The sequence below is a fragment of the Tursiops truncatus genome, chromosome 9, assembly GCF_011762595.2.
Source record: "Tursiops truncatus isolate mTurTru1 chromosome 9, mTurTru1.mat.Y, whole genome shotgun sequence".
Lineage (NCBI taxonomy): Eukaryota > Metazoa > Chordata > Mammalia > Artiodactyla > Delphinidae > Tursiops > Tursiops truncatus.
Genome location: NC_047042.1, coordinates 95,297,102 through 95,312,700, shown reverse-complemented (window position 1 = coordinate 95,312,700; position 15,599 = coordinate 95,297,102). Strand labels below are relative to the sequence as shown.

General features: G+C 36.1%; 1 long non-coding RNA gene across 1 annotated transcript in view; it reads right to left on the bottom strand.

Annotated features, from left to right (window-relative positions):
- The window catches only part of LOC141279488 (uncharacterized), a 186,114-nt gene that overhangs the window by 164,955 nt on the left and 5,560 nt on the right, over positions 1–15,599 (bottom strand). The window contains exon 2 of the long non-coding RNA XR_012333761.1: positions 4,619–4,659. This is a non-coding gene — a long non-coding RNA (uncharacterized lncRNA). The remainder of the gene's footprint in view (positions 1–4,618; positions 4,660–15,599) is intronic.

The window sequence follows — 15,599 nt, the reverse complement described above, 5'->3', positions numbered from 1 at the left end:
TTTTTTTTTTTGCGGTACGCGGGCCTCTCACTGTTGTGGCCTCTCCTGTTGTGGAGCACAGGCTCCCAACGCGCAGGCTCAGCGGCCATGGCTCATGGGCCCAGCCGCTCCGCGGCATGTGGGATCTTCCCGGACCAGGGCACAAACCCGTGTCCCCTGCATCGGCAGGCGGACTCTCAACCACTGTGCCACCAGGGAAGCTCTGTGATGTATTTTGAAGTAAGTTTTTTGTTCCAGTGTGTGTTTTGTTTTAGAGTTTCTATGTTTAGATATTTTTTCCTTCTTTTAGAGTTTGGATCAACATTAAATACCATTTTATTGAAATTAATTTAATTTTACCTGGAGCTGTTCACTAATTATGGCATTTATTTAGGTATATGACAAGATGTAAAAACTTTGTTTCTAAATTGCTAATTTTCCAGAATTGTTTTTTTTGTTTATAAGTATGGAAAAATAAGAAAAACATAATTGAAATGATTTCCTACAGCTAAATAGAGAAAATAGAAGAAAGAACGGGGAAAAAAAACACAAGTTTTATGGAAATATACCTTATTATATATTTTGACATTGAAGCTAGGTGAGTATTTTACATATGTTAAAAATCAAACCATAAAACATCCCTAAACACTGGGGTGGGGGGGTAAGGGTGGGGCTAAAATAAATATAGCTATAACTTTATAACAATGGCTGCAAATCACAGAGAGAAAATATTTCAATTTACTAACAAGTAAAATATTGTGGACTATTATTTTGGAACCATTATAAGCATGCTGTAGAAAAAGTAAATAATTTTGTTACAATTGTTAAGAACCAAGGTTTTTTTATACATATATATGTGTGTATAACTGAATCACTTTGCTGTACACCTGAAACTAGCACAACATTGTAAATTGACTATGCATAAATAAAAAAAGAACCAAGATTTTTATCAAAAAATGTAAGTATAAAAAATATTCAAATACAATAGGAAATATTAAATTTGTATTTGAAATACCAGAATATGTACATGATATTTCTCTTTAAAATACGAATAGTCTGATCTATGACTTGAAAAGAGCTAGAAACAAACAGATGAGTCTAGGCTATCTTTTTGTGCTAGAAAGCAAGAAAAGTTCAACGAGGTTATGACAAAAGGATAAAGATACTTTGACAGAGCTCCTGTTGGACAATTTAAACAGCATAAATATATGATGAATTGAAGTATATTAAGTGTACAAAAATTCATAAGATAATTATACTTTAAAAAGAAAAAATATCAAACACCACTGAAGTTGCTAGGGCACCAATTAATTGCTGTGAAGTATTTACCCTACCTGTGCTTTACGTTTAGATGCAGAACACCAAAAGGTGGATGTGGTAAATCCCCTTTTCATAAAATGCCAGGAGATAAAGACAGAAGGAAGATACTATTAGAAAATTTCCATTCGAAAGTACTAAGTCAATAGACACTAAAAACACTCATCATTATCTTAATTTCATAACGCTAAAAGATTAGAGTCATCCATAAAGAATCCTTGCCTAAACATCAAGCCTAGATATTTCACTTCAATTTACAGGAAATACTGGGAAGAGAGAAGCAAAATAACTCCAAGGAGGCAACAATCAGCAATTCAAAAACATCTGATACAATCTGGGTGATTTAAATATGAGCTAGGTATTAGGTGATATTAACAAACTACTGTTAACTCAAGGATTCCTAAGAAGATAGTAGTTACAGCAAGAAAGAAGTCCTGATTCATACATGATAACTGGGATTAGCTTTTACAAAAAATAATCCAGGAAACTAAATAGATAAATAATTGAATACACAAAATGGGAAGGGACATGTGAAGAAGTATTGGCAAAATGGATAACTGTTGAAGCAAGGTAATTATAAAATGGGAGTTCGTCATATAATTCTCTTTACTTCATGCGTGTTTGAAAATTCTTTAAAGAAAATGTCCAAAAAAATGAAAAGTCACAGAAAGCAGAAATCATGTGGAAGCTGAATTTAAGGAGAAATCAGGTGTAAGAAATTAGTACAGAAAACAGGATTAGGCAGAGAAAGAGGAAAATCGGCTAGTCTCTAAAGATTTCTAGTTCCAGTCCTTGTAATATTACAACTAATCCTTCTCTCTTTTAAAAAGTAAGTTAGTCAAACGTAAGGTAGATAGCTAGTGGGAAGCAGCCGCATGGCACAGGGATATGGCTCGGTGCTTTGTGACCGCCTGGAGGGGTGGGATAGGGAGGGTGGGAGGGAGGGAGACGCAAGAGGGAAGAGATATGGGAACATATGTATATGTATAAGTGATTCACTTTGTTATAAAGCAGAAACTAACACACCATTGTAAAGCAATTACACCCCAATAAAGATGTTAAAAAAAAAAGTTAGTGATTTCTCAACTAAGTCATCCTAATTAACCTATTATTTCAAAAGAAAAAAAAACGTGCCCTAGTGAACGACTCAAAAAAGTTTCAAACTGATAAATAATTAAGGTTAAAATTAACCTTTATTATTGAATATTGTGAAAAAAATTAGAAACCTTATTATAGTATATTCTCTTTAAATTAAAACTGGAAACTCTAGAACTCTAGTAAGAAGAGAGACAAATCCTTGTGTATTTGATGGCCTCAGGGCATCTCACTACTTGGTAAAAAGACCTAGTAAAGAGACACACTCAGTTAAGCCTACTTAACAGAAAGGCTTTGAGGTCTTTAACTAAAACTCCAACACCCCTTAAAAAATAAGAACTCTGCCTTGTATGGCCCTTTGCCCTGGTTTATGCAGCCCATGCTAGACAAAGTCATTAGATAAAAGTTTACTGTTCTTAATATAATAGCAGTTTTTGTGCTCTGCTTCTCTCTGCATTCCTGTTTTGTTTCTGTTTCAAATTTTATCTGGGTTTTTTTTTTTAATATAATCTTATCAGGGTTTTGATGTTCTGAAAATCAAAGATTTTTATTTTTCTTTGGCATTTTTAATGGCTTTCAATGGGATATTTAGTCTGAATGACCTACCTCACTATTACCAGAAACTAGAATTCTCAATTTTCAAATATTTACCAAGTAGACACGTTTATATTAAGCCATGGGTTTAAACGAGGCAACTACATCAATAGAGTGAGAGATTAAAAGTTTGAGGACAAATCTTTGAAAATGTCAAAAAGTTGAGCAGATGAACTTATGAAAGTAAGATAAAGCAGTAAATCATTTGGAAAAGAAACAAACAAAAAAAAAACAGTATCAGAGGAACTAATGGTAAAGCTGGGTATGTGAATGAGACGCTGTTCAATGCCAAATGTAGCAAAACCAATAAATAATGTAAAGCCAGGAAAACAATTAATGGATTTCCCCATGTGAAAGCACTCATAACTTTAGCAATAGCACTTTCAAAGGAGTGGAAGAAACCAAAGCGAAATCAGCACTACTACGAATGGGAAGTGGAGAATACATCACGAGCTCTGAATCTGCTTTCAAGAAGCTTTAATGAAAAGGGGAAGGAAAGAGAGAATCAAGAAGTCCAGAGAGGGCTTTTGATGGCTGGTGGCATAGTGAGAGGTGCCCCAAAATGAGTACATGCTTTGGAAATGAACCATTAGAAAAATGTGGTTAAAGACACCTCAAAGAGAGGACATGTATTGGCAGAACTTTGTTAAATACAAGTGATTGAAATCCCCACTTAAAAATTACTTTATCAATTAAGAAATTTTATTGTTTCATATGATTAAGGTGCTGAATTTAGGGGTTCAAATGCCCTCATCAGACACCACCCCTCTATCTCTAAGGCTGTCTCCACCTGGTGAGAAACGAGGTCAGTGGGAAGACACATCTTACTAGCCATACCTTTTGGTTACAGGAACATCTTTCTCAGTAACTGTATCAGAAGCATCTCAGAGAACAGTATAAGGAAACAAGCACATTATGCATACAATCCTCAACTACTTTTATCCCGGTAAGGGAGATAAAATATACTGAGTGAGCATGCTTACATCATATACATGTATCTGTAACATGGAGGCCTGACCCAATCCCAATAAGAAAGAATGGGGCAAAAACAACTGTTTGTGGAGTTGGAAATAGACAGCATAAGCTGTTCTAGGAAGCCGGCAGAGATAGATTCCAAAGGAAAGGTTTGAGAATTAGCCCTCTAATCTTTATTGAAGTTTCAGCGATAGTTTCTAGAAATGGGACAGAGGATTCTAAACAAGTAAGAGAATCTATTTTTGAAAGAACTTAGAAAATATTTAGGGAGTAAAAAGTTAAACATTCTAAAACCCTAATATATAGGAGAAATTACCATTCAGAATAACAATGTGAAAATTGTCCCAAGGCAGTTTGTGAAACTAAATGCCCTAACAATATAGAGGCAGAAATCCCTGCAGACTGGACCAGCCTCGGGTAATTTCACACACACACACACACACACACACACACAAGAATAAAAAGCAGATGAGGGACATCCTGTTATAAGTCCCACATGTAAGAAGCTTGATGTCACCGCTCTGTCTTAACAACAAAAAGTTCTACAGACTAAAAAATCAACAACTCTTCTTGGACCCATAAGAGAGGGGAAGGCACACAGGGCGAGCCACTGCCCCCCAAGACTGGAGACAGACAAATACAGGGATTCGAGACTTACCGAAGCAGAGTCACAAGTTGAAATCACTGCGGCAACCAGCGCTGGGTAGGAAAACATGAACTGAAATTAATGAATTGCTGGACGTTCACAGGGGACAACTCTGGGAGTTAAAAACTCCTGGGGGGCCTTCCCTGGTGGTGCAGTGGCTGAGAGTCCGCCTGCCGATGCGGGGGACACGGGTTCGTGCCCCGGTCCGGAAGGATCCCACATGCCGCGGCGCAGCGGGGCCCATGAGCCATGGCCGCTGAGCCTGTGCGTCCGGAGCCTGTGCTCCGCAACGGGAGAGGCTGCAACAGTGAGAGGCCCGCGTACCGCAAAAAAGAAAGAAAGAAAGAAAGAAAACAACTCCTGGGGAACCCTGTCATAGTTAGGCCTCCACAATTTTGTGAGATTTACTTTCAGGTGCTCAACCATATTCCCACAGTAAATATCAGAGAGAAATTCCCTCAGACTTACTTCCAGCAGGGAAAGAGGAGAAGGAGCCGTTTTGAAATACTCCAGAGTGCCCTGTTCTCAACAAAACCTGTTCTCAGCGGCAACTATTTATAACTAGAACCCAACCTGCTGTGTGTGATCAGAGCCTAATTGACCTGCGGAAAGGAAATAACCAGCTCCAGCTGGCTTTCACCCTCTATGTGGGAAGCGGGAAATTCCCAACTCCAGCCCACTCTAGCCATCCTATCCCACCCAAGCCGAGAGAAAGAAAATGAGAAACACTTGTGAAGTTCATGGCCCAGATGCATATGCTCTGTAAAAGATTGAGACCTAATCATGGAACTTTTTTTTTTTTCTTGCAGTTTTTACAAGGACCCCAGATGATTGTAGATTTTGCTTCAGAGTGTGGTTTGGGGAAGTAATTTTCTCTCCATTGTGTGTTAGATTAAAAATACAATAAAATTAAATGTAAGTCATGCAACTAAAAACATAATTTTGTTATACAAAGTAAATATATCTAAATATACTATATTTAAAACATGACAAAAATGCAACAGTATGTATATAATTATATTCATAAAGATAAGTGTGTTAACTGAAAATTATATAACAATATGAACCATTAATGACGAGTCTAAACATGAGCAAAGTTAATCATAGAACTTCAGAATGTTCCCCCTCCCCCTACGCTGCACCACAATGTTACTAAAGACCTAGTTATAGCAGTTCCTTTTACCTGGGACAGCATGTCTGACTATCAAGAAAAAAATTCCATGGCATACCAAAAGGCAAAAAACACAATATGAAGAGACAGAGCAAGAATCAGAACCAATCATAGTGGGAATGTAGGAATTATAAGGCTGGGAATTTAAAACTACTATGATTAACACACTAAGGGCTCTGATAGGTAAAGTAGAAGCAACAAAGAATAGATGGGCAATGTAAGCAAAGAGATAGAAATCATAAGAAGGGAGAAAAAACAAACAAATATAAATGGTGGAGATAAAAATCATTGTAAGAGAAATGAAGAATGTCTGATGGGCTTATTAGTATACTTGACATGGCCAAGAAAGAAGATAAAATGGAATTATAGAAAATAATAAAATAAAAGCTCAATTAAAACAATGAGAGGCAGGAAGAGTGGATGACAAAAATGGGAACAAAGAACAAGGGCAACAAATGCAGTAGATATTTATCCAACTATATCAATAATCACTTGGAATGTCGATGGTTTAAGAGCACCAATTAAAAGATGGAGATTCTCAGAGTGGATCTAAAGACACAACCCACCTACATGTTGTCTACAAGAAACCTACTTTAAATACAAAGAAATATGTACATTAAAAGTAAAGGGATAGAGAAATGTTATATATACCATGCTAACAAATAATCAAAAGAAAACAGAAGTAGCAATATTAATTTCAGGCAAAGCAGACTTCAAAGTAAGGAAATTTATCAAAGATAAAGAAGGGCATTAATAATGATAAAGGAGTCCATTATCCAAGAAGACATAACAATCCTTAATGTGTATATGCCCAACAACAGAGCCTCAAACTATGTGGGGCAAAAGCTGATAGAATTGCTAGTAGTAATAGATGAATCCACTATCACAGTTGGAGATTTCAACACTCTTAGAAATGAACAGATCCAGCATACAGAAAATCAGTAACAACCTAGTTGAACTCAATACCACCATCAATCAACTGGATATAATTGACATCTACAGACTGCTTCATCCAACAACATTAGGGTACACATTTTTCTTAAGCTCGCATGGACCATTCACCAAGATAGACCACATTTGGAACCATAATACACACTTTAACAAATTAAAAGAATAGAAATCATACAAAGGCTACTCTCAGACCATAATGGAATTAAAATAAAAATCAATAACAGAAATATAACTGGAAAGTCCCCAAATACGTGGAACTTAAACAATATATTTCAAAATAACACAGGGGTCAAAGAATAAATCTCAAGAGAAATTTTCAAATATTCTGAACTACAAGAAAATGAACACACAACTTATCAGAATTTGCGGGTTGCAGTGAAAGCAGGGCTTTCAGAGAAGTTTATAGCAATGAATGCATATATTAAAAAATAAATATTAAAATTCAGCAATCTAAGCTCTCACCTCAGGAAACTAGAAGAAGAAGAGCAAATTAATCCCAAAGTAAGCAGAAGAAAAGAAATAGTAAGAATAAGAGCAGAAATCAAAGAAATTGAAAACAGGAAATCATTTGAAAACAGCAAATTTTATTGATGAAAAACTGAATTTCAGAGAGCAAAATGAAAGAGTTCAGAGGCATGCACAACCTCTCACTAAGACTCACACAATATGAGTAATTACCTTAAAGAGGGAGGAGATTTGAGAGCTAATAAGCCAAAAACCTTTTAAAATACAAAGTACCTTGTGCTTCACCTCACTGCCTGCCCAGCACGTTTTTATTCATTCAACAAATATTTTTTGAACTCTTACTATGTTCTAGGTATTGTTCTAATACCTATGTATATATTTCTTTTTGGTAATAAAATATTTTAAGGCTCCTATTAGCTCAAAGCAACTCTACATTATATAGCCCAAAACACACTCCTACCCATCTACCAAAAAAATAAATAAATAAAAGACAATTCAAGTTCCTAACTCTTAACTAATTCAGCTCCAAGTTAAAAATCGCTAAGGGATGTCTTTTTACTCTCTGCTTCTTTTGCAATTCTGTTTCAAAAATCAGCTATCTATAGACCAGAATTTATAATTAACCTCCACAAACAAATTCTACGTACAATAACAGAGGAAAGGGAAAAGAAAGAAAAGGAAAAAGAGCAAAATCCTGAAATCCTTTGTCCTGTGAGCCTCGTCCCGACATGTTTGGCTTCGCAATTGGTCCCCTGCACATATTGGAATTGGATTCTAATTACAGGCCCGGAGAGAATGAGGAGGGATGGGGAAGGGGCATGTGGAAAATTAACTTCCTCTGAAAGGTAAACTCTTCTGACAAGCCACTAACTGTCTTTCTTCAAACAAGGGAGGAAAAGCATTATCCAGGGAGGGAGACTGGGCTGTGATTTAAGGCACGGAGAGCTTAGCGGGGTGTGATTCTGGTGATTCCAAAACCCTTATCACACAAAGACCCCAAAGTCTCTCAAAACTACCCCATATCTAATTCTTCCCCATTTCCTCTCTCCCAAAAAGTAGGAAAAAATAAGAAATTCAAATCTGTTATACGTCCTGACCTCCCCCAACATAGTCCATTGTGCCTCCCTTTGAGCAAAGTATATTTTTTTCTTCCAATTCCTGTTCCAGTGCCCACAAAGGCAGAAGTCCCCCCAGTACAGCCCTTTTTTTCTGGAGAGGCAGGCAGCTCTAAAACTGTTCTCATTCAAAGTGAAAGATCAGAGAGCTCAGCTTGGCCTCATGTTTCAAGTTGCATTTTACAGTTTAAAACTATTCTTATTCTTAATAAAGATTTAAAAAATAAATAAATAAAGATGATTTTAAAAAATTAAATTTCCTTCTCTCTGCAATCATTGGGATTAAGAGCTGGTAAAGGAGAACTATAATAAGTTGTCACAGCAAAGAGTCCAACATTTATGTAGAACAGGAATGTATTACAGGAGTCCCACCTTTCCACAGGGGACACATTCCAAGACACCCAGCAGATGCCTGAAACCACTGATAGCACCAAACCCTATATATATATATAATGATTTTTTCTATTCATACCTATGATAAACTTTAATTTATAATTTAGGCACAGTAAGACATTAACAATAATAATAAAATAGAACAATTATAACAATATACTGTAATAAAAGTTATGTGAATGTGGTCTCTCTCTCTCTCTCTCTCAAAATATCTTATTGTACACATTTAATGCCTTTTCCATCTTAACTAAGCACTTACCACTCACTGTGGCTATAATGTTTGCAGTTTGAGGTGCGACAGCATCACTAGCAGAAATTTCTTTTTCCTTCTTCACAATTTCATGGAGAGATTTGTTTTTACCATAGCAACCTCAGTATACAATTTTTTTCTTTCCTTATTAAGTCGAGAAATTTTCACTTAAAGGAAGCACGTTATGGCTTCTCTTTGGCATATCCAAATTGCCAACATCACTATTTTTGCCCTTTGGGGCTATTTTCGGGGCCATTACTTAGTAAGTGAAATAAAGGCTGTTCAAACAGAAGCACTGCAACACAGTGTCTGTCAATCTGATAACCAAGACAGGTACTAAGTGACCAAAGGGCAGGATATGCTGGACAAAGGGATGATTCACGTCCAGGGTGGGATGGAGCCAGACCTTGCGAGATTTCTTGACACTACTCAGAATGCACAACTTAAAACATGAATTATTTGGTTTTGGAATTTTCCATTTAGTATTTTCAGACTGCAATTGACCTCAGGTAACTTAAACCTTGGAAAGGGAAAATGCAGATAAGGTAGGGAATGACTGTATAATGTATTTAATATAGCAGGATAAACATAGAGAAATGAATAATATTTCAGCACCCAATCTACCTACCGCAAACCCCAAAATGAACCAAAACAATCTATTTTACACTAGAAGTGTAAAATTCCATGATTAAATCCAGTAGGTCTTTGAAGTTTCATATGAGAAAAATAAAAATACATTACTGAAACCCACAAAGGCATGTTTAATAAATGGTACACATGGATATTCATTTTCCCAAGTTAATCTGTTCCTTGAATTCATTACCAATGGCATTTTTGAAACCTGACAAGCTGATTCTAAGATTCCTGCAGAAAAATAAATGTGCTGAAGTACCTAACAAGATTATGAATCAGAACAAAGACAAAAGCTACCAAATTAAAAAAAACTAGAAAAATGCCATAATTAAAACAGTATATCACTGATGCAGAGATAGACAAATAGAAGACTGTTATAGTAAGTACACAAAGGAATCCACGTATGGAAATTTGTACATAATATGCATGGCATTTTAAATAGGTGGAACAGCTGAACTACTCAATAAATGCAGAGGAGAATATTGGCTATTCCTACCATACTAAAAAGCAAACAAAGGCCTTTAAATAAAGGCATAAAATCCTAATGCAAATAGTAAAATGTGAAAAAAAAAATCTACATTAAAAATATGAGTAGGATATAAGATCATGAATACAGTTTAAAGACACACAATTGACTGAAAGAAAATATTTGCAATATTTATAACAAAATTTTAATGTCCATAATACAGCATATAATAAATTTTTTCAATAAAAACATCAAAAATATTTAAATAAAAACATGCTTCTGGCATAGGGGAAAACGCAATGGCCACTTGAAATAGGAATATTAATTAATACATGAATGAAATTAAACCTTACTGATAATCAGAAACACCAATTAAGCAACAATGATGAATTATTCATTAGAATGGTAAAAATTAAAAACATTTAATAATATCCACTGTTATTGCTGATCAGTCTATAAGTTGAAGGACATTTTGGAGGACATTTGAACACCATTAAAATTTTAAATCTACTGACTCAATAATTCCACTTGCAGGATTATGGTTAATCAATATTCTGAGCATTTGTGTACAAAGAAAGACACACACAGAAGGGTGTTCATTGCAGTATAGCTTATATTATTGTAGAATTGTTTATAACATTGTAGAATTTTAAACAACCTAAATATATGTTTACATATATGAAGCTACATTTCTATTTTGGAATACTATACAGTAGTTATGAAAAAATCAAGCTAGAACTACAATGATTTCACGAGAGATCTTTGGGGAAGAATATGCAATGGGAAAGATAGAAATTCTCATGCAATAAGTGTACTGCACATATTTACACCATAATCTTCAAAATTGTTTCCAATTTTTGTAGTCACCAAGTACTGAAGTATTTTTTTCATCATGTTTTAGCTACCTAAAAGGTCATAACTAATCAGAATTGTTTATGAGTCCTGGTACGGATCCAGGTACACAATCATATTGATTTTGCACCTACTGTCAACATTTATTGAAGAGGCTGAATTCCACACAATTTCAAATTGTGCCGATGTTAAAATATAAATATCCCTGAATAAAATATGAGTATCTCTTAGCCTCAAAGTTCTTTACATCTATTCTAAAATCCAGACGATTATAGTGTTAAAACATGAAAATGATTCATCTATCAACCACATGCTCCAAGAGATCAGAAACCTCATCGACCTTCTTCACAATGGTCTTTTCAGCACTAATAGAGGACCTGGAACATGGTAGGAGGCAAATACTTTTTTATGTAAAATAAATGGCATGAAAGGTGAGTAGTATTAAATGATTAGCATATTAATATCCTCTTTCCCCTAAATATTAATTAACTAGAACATTTATTAAATATTTTCTCTCAGATATTTGCTAACTTATGAAGTGTGTTTACACATTGCTACCACGTCCGAGTAGGTTTCATTGAACTGGGTTCAGCCAGAATTTTAATAAGATTTTATTTTTATGTTGTAGCAAAGAATCAGTAGCTTGCCTCACTCCAATTTTCTACCAGAGCTAATGTGAAAAGGAAAATAAATATATATATATATATATAAATCCAAGACAGTATCATTCTCCTAGAAACAGATTGTGCAGACGTCAAATTCTGTGATGTTTCATGTAATGTCACCAAACCTGCAGATGAGCTGGAGAAAAAAAGGAAACAACCACTCTATGGTCTGTTCCAATGCTAGGGAAAATATTCTCGTACCATCAATTTAAAGTGTGCTGACATTGAGAAACAAGTAATATTTATCCTTGAGATGTTTTCTTACTTAAAATATCAGTTAGAAAAGCAACTAGTGAGTCTGTGGCTCTCTCTATTGAGAAAGCCGAACTAGAATTGAAGGATACCTATTCACCATTTTTCATCAGAAAATTAGGGGGAAGAAAATATTAATCAGTACACATTTGAGCTGAAGTCTTGGGCACTTAGAGAAAGTGGAAGACTCTGGAAATCATTAAGGAGTAAGAGCTCCTCCTACAGAAGAGACAATCTTCCTTAAGATGTAATTGAAGTCTGGTGGGAGGGCATGAAGTTGTAGCACAGAAAGGTTTAAGAAGGGATTTATTTGATCCAAAGCCCTGTACCCTAAGGCAGCATAGTCAGGAAAAGACAGGAAGGAGAAAACTAGTTAGTAAGACCATCCCTTGGGTTAGCAAAGGTGATGCTTTGAAAAAAAAAGAAGAGAGGGAGCAACAGATATCTAGGTTGTACTTATGTTAAATTGAAATCTATATTCTTTTTATTAAAAACAGCTATGGTCAATAAAACTCAGAGAGTACCTAGCTGTTCTCGTGTTTTCCTCATCTACAAAAATTCCTAATCAAAGTGAGTGAAACACCCTTGAAAGGTAACTCAACATTCTTCTTAGAATTCCTTTGGCAAACATGTAATTTGAGAAATCTGCAGGTAGAGAACCACATTGAATAAACCTGAGTTAAAGTCCTTGATAGAGAATAAAGAACAGAGGTGTCTTTTTCAAGGCACTTTTATGACTAGCCCCAAACCTTAACTACAAGCTAAGAGTTCATACCAGTGATTAACCCAGGAACAAAACCCCTCTACAATATTAATTGATCTAATAAAATATTCTTCCTAAGGCTACTTTTCACACATTCATGTTATTATCAAGTAGGCAACCAGTCATAGGAGTTATAATTCTTTTTTTTTTTTTTGTACCCATATTCTGGGGTGAAGTAATAGTATGATGAGTTAGCCCTTTATAACATTGCTCTAGAGAAACTGAAAAAAATTAAGTTGTAACGTATCACAGAATGTTATCAAGGTGAGATTCTAATTCATAGGGTTGTCCACATTTTCAGAGGGATATAGTCTGTTGGTCCATATCTTTTCCTCTGCATTTGGCTTCTCACAGGCTCTCCTAGCCTTAATTATAGCCTTCTGATTTAAGGACATCTTCATAATTTGTTGAAATATAAAAGAGCTTCATTTTAAACCACAAAGGGCTGGCCAAACTTAGTTTTAAACACATTTGGCAAATGATAATAAATACTATCCTTGAAAATTAATATTTATATAATGATATCATTTCTTATACGTGGGTTAAATTTAGTCGGATCACTTTCTCTGCTATATAGCACTTTCATGGCTGTATAAGAAATTTAAAGTTGTGACATATTTAGTACATGCTATGCAAGAAAATTCTTCGAAGTTTTAGAGAACTAGGCTGCTATCTGGGGAAAATACAGAGTGACTTTTCTTTCCCATTACACAGAATCCATAATATCCTGGAGCAAAGCTCAGAGTAGATACTCTCCAGGTCTGGCATCCTGGACTCGTTTTCCAACCTTCACTATCCCCGCCAGTGAATGAAAGGGATTTACAATTAGTTACTTTTTGGCAAGCCCATGGCAATGTTATCGTGAAATTAGATTTTCCTTTATTTATTTATTTATCTATTTATTTACTTATTTATTTATGACTGCATTGGGTCTTTGTTGCTGTGCGTGGGCTTTCTCTAGTTGCGGCAAGCGGGGCTACTCTTCTTTGCGGTGTGCAGGCTTTTCATCGCAGTGGCTTCTCTTGTTGTGGAGCACAGCCTCTAGGCGCACGGGCTTCAGTAGTTGTGGCTCGTGGGCTCAGTAGTTGTGGCTCGCGGGCTCTAGAGTTCAGGCTCAGTAGTTGTGGCACACAGGCTTAGCTGCTCTGTGGCATGTGGGATCTTCCCGGACCAGGGCTCGAACCTGTATCCCCTGCATTGGCAGGCAGATTCTTAACCACTGGGCCACCAGGGAAGCCCAAAATTACATTTTCTAATAAACTCCTGGACTAAAGACTTGCTTGTTGACCTACCTCTAAGCAAAGGTCTGGATGTTGCTCTTAAAATAAAGAGATATTCCCTCCATCCATCTTCAGAATCTTCATAACTAATCTCCCTGTGGTAAGGACACAACTTTAATTCTTTACTTACAGATTAGTATGGCCCACGAGAGGCATTAAAATAAATGAAATTTATTAATTTTGGGGCGGCCTTCTCTGAAAACTCAGGTTTGTTATAAAACATAGCATATGTCTGAGTAATAAAAACTATTCAGTCATCTGCTCTGTGACATTGTAGACCCAGCAGGACAGTGATTAAGTTCCGTGAACCGTTCGGCTCTTCTTTGTCATAGATCAACATCACCTTTTTTTTTTCCCCCCCAAGAAGTTTAATTTATTTGACTATAGGAGAAATAGTCAAATTTATTTTGACTGCAGATCATTCTTTTGGATGGGAGGAAAGTAAATTCTCACAGATCAACCACAAATACATCTTTTATTCTATTTATGCCTCTGTTATTTTCTACATTTTTTAAATCATGCACAAAATCTTTAAATCCTACTCTCCCTTCAAAAACACACAATCCTTTTCTTTCTCCACTGTCATTATCCATATATCTTTATTATCTTCTCATCTAGTTCTTAAAATACTTTCTATAAATGTTCTCACCCGATCTTCATATAATTTATGAAAAAATTATTATTCCATCTTGAAACTCAAAACAGGTAGAGTCTGAAGTGTTGGATGTCATACATTTAACAAAATCATCATTTTATCATTGTTCCTCTGCTCATCAGTAGTTACATGAGAGCACTCAAAAATACGTTCCTAATGCAGAGGTCTATTACTTGCCATTTGAGAAAAACAGAAGCAGAACAAAAATTAACTAAGTTTCACCAATTCAATTTTAACCTGGCGTGGGCGGGGGGTGCAGACTGAATGTCATCTAAAAAATGACTATTTTCCAAAGAGAGCTGCTGCCTAAATGATTCGACAGAACAAGCATGTCAATTGAATGTTAGGACAGGAGTCCCAAACCCTGGGCCATGGACTGGTACTGGTCCGCGGCCTGTTAGGAACCGGGCCACACAGCAGGAGGTGAGCGGCCGGTGAGCAAGCAAAGCTTCATCTGCCCATCGTTCCCCATCCCTCCCCATCACTCCCCATTGCTTGCATTACCGCCTGAACAAGCCATCCCGTCCATGGAAAAATTGTCTTCCACGAAACTGGTCCCTGGTGCCAAAAGGTTTGGGGACCGCTGTGTTAGAAGCAGCTACCCAATGAGATAAAATAGAATGGATTTCTGAATTTCTTGGCCATCAAATTTCTAGAGAAGAGAACATTTTCATAAGACATGAACGAGAGCATTAAATGATCACAAAAATGTTTACCTCTCTAATCCCACTTATTCGCAAGCTCTTTTTGTTTCAACTGTACTTAATAATCTGGTGAATAATAGGGAAGTGAATTCACTGGGACCCCAGTAGAGCCTATTTCCCCTCCCATCCTGCATGTGGCTGCATTTCTGGGGCAGACAGAAGATGCTGCTTGCAGTTGCTCTCTGTGGGAAACTTGAGGAATAACTGACCCTGTGAAACTGACAGAAGTTCATCACAACTGGTGTTTCATTTCTGGACTCTTCCAAAATTGTTATTTCCTATCTTATCTGCTTCCCTTGGCAAAATGTATTTATTTATGCCATGGCTAGAAATATATGCAGACAGAAAGATAAGGAGCAAAAGAACAAGATTGTTAAC